Source organism: Palaemon carinicauda, chromosome 37, assembly GCF_036898095.1.
Source record: "Palaemon carinicauda isolate YSFRI2023 chromosome 37, ASM3689809v2, whole genome shotgun sequence".
In the NCBI taxonomy this organism is placed as follows: Eukaryota; Metazoa; Arthropoda; class Malacostraca; order Decapoda; family Palaemonidae; genus Palaemon; species Palaemon carinicauda.
Window position 1 is genome coordinate 60,814,302 of NC_090761.1, and position 2,069 is coordinate 60,816,370.

At 37.5% G+C, this 2,069-nt stretch overlaps 1 pseudogene; it reads right to left on the bottom strand.

The window, feature by feature from the left end:
• LOC137629336 (uncharacterized) overlaps nt 1–410 on the bottom strand; it is a 31,695-nt pseudogene extending 31,285 nt beyond the window's left edge.
• Between the last annotated feature and the right edge of the window lie 1,659 nt (nt 411–2,069).

Consider the following 2,069-nt stretch of genomic DNA (forward strand, 5'->3'; position numbering starts at 1 on the left):
TATAAATCAAAGAACGTTGTATTATCAACTGTTACTCGAATACAAAATACAAGACACTTTACTAAACGCAGATGATAGTGGAGCAAATATAAATATAAGTAACAATAAGTTGGCATTTTATAGAAACAGAGGCCAACACTGCTAAAATTATTAATCTCTCAATAACATACATTGTTGTTTTATGTTGTAGGCCTATGCCCCACTACTCTTCAATTTTGTTATAAAATGATGAAATTTAAACAAAAAACTCACCTTGAATATTAAAGTAACTATAAAATAAATATCACTTGAACACAGAGCCCTGTACGGTAAGCAAGAGCACCGTATAGACTAAATCGACTTTGGCCATGGTTTGGGACCCAGTGTAGTCTGAGGTTATGTTGCCGAGTCGTAGATGTTTACTATCATTGTTCAGACTATTTATGGCTTATTTATCATTCCCTATTGAGCATTTGCTACATTTATCAGTCGTCACGGCATTTTAATTTATTCCGGAGCTGAATGAAACCATATATGTCATTATTCCGCTTCATGTATTTTTCCTTTCAACGTAATACAGAAGCTACTCTCTGTTGAGCGTAGAGATAAGAAGAAAGCGAAGAAACGAGAATGACTTGCGTTCCGGCAGTTTGACCTTGGGACTTGATTTCGTGGTCTCATCGGCCTTCTACCTTTCTCCACCGGTTGCTAACTTCAGCTGGAATATTTGCAGCAGGTATATTCGGAAATATTAAGCTCTTCAATCTTATAGATAGAAGAAAAATGATAATTATAACTAGACTAGGCCTACTACTACGACTCTCTACTTGATAGGAGTTTAGTTTAAAACTCTGACTCTTATTCATCCTATCTAGTTTATATTACCACTTATCCCATTCCGTTTATTCTTTACTTTTTCGTTTCTTATTTTTTCGTTCTAACCCACTTTCCCAATTGGGGTCCATGCATTAAGAGCACTCTTCATTTCCAAATAAGGTTACTGCTTGATTTGCTATGATACTGATGTCAACTCTAGTTAAGCTACTATTTTTTTTTCTCCATTATCAATATTTCCAAATTAAGTGAATTCAGGGTGTGAACTCCAATACAACCGCAAATCTAAATTGTGCTTTGGTTTCCCTTTCATGAAATTTTCTTATGTGATTATCCAAATGAAAAAAGAAAAATTCTAAAAGAAGTAATGGAATTCAGATTTTAAGATTAAAATCATCTTTAAATAAGATAACATCCCTTGTAATCTTCTGAGTCAGATTATATTTTATCTGTTTATTCATATTCAGAAAGAAATGATAGCATGTAACTGAACCAGGTGAGACCAGGCCTCTGTAATGAATGAACCGTCTTAGTTTGCCCTTTTCCGGATTGATACGAATCGTGCACGACGATACAATTGTTGAGCAAAATGCTTTTTAGTCCTGAAGGCCGGTAATATTTTGCAAAGTAATGATACCGCACAACATCCAAAGCAAACGTAAGCCATGTATCAAGGTCGTGATGTAGTCATGCTTATACCTCCCACAACGACGTTGCAATTTTGTAACTTCATTACGTAAGCTGATCTATCCACCTTACCTAAGTTGACCTAAAGAGGAAGTGGAGCATAGCTATGTAGGACATGACCTGGTGGAATAGCTCAGGGGTGTAGGATAGTTCAGCTATCCACCTTACCTAAGTTGACCTAGAGAGGAAGTGGAGCATAGCTATGTATGGCATGACCTGGTGGAATAGCTCAGGGATGTAGGATAGCTCATCTATCAACCTTCTCTAAGTTGGCCTAGATATGAAGTGTAGGATAGCTGTTTATGGAATAAGCTAGTGGAATAGCTCAGGGAAGTAGGATACCTCATCTATCCACCTTCCCTAAGTTGACCTAGGGAGGAAGTGTAGGATAACTGAATATGGAATAAGCTGGTGGGATAGCTCAGGCATGTAGCATAGCTCATCTATCCGCCTTATCTAAGTTGACCTAGAGAAGAAGTGTAGGAGAGCTGTTTATGGAGTAAGCTGGTGGTAAAGCTCAGGGAAGTAAGATAGCCCATCTATCCACCTTCCCTAAGTTGACCTAGGGA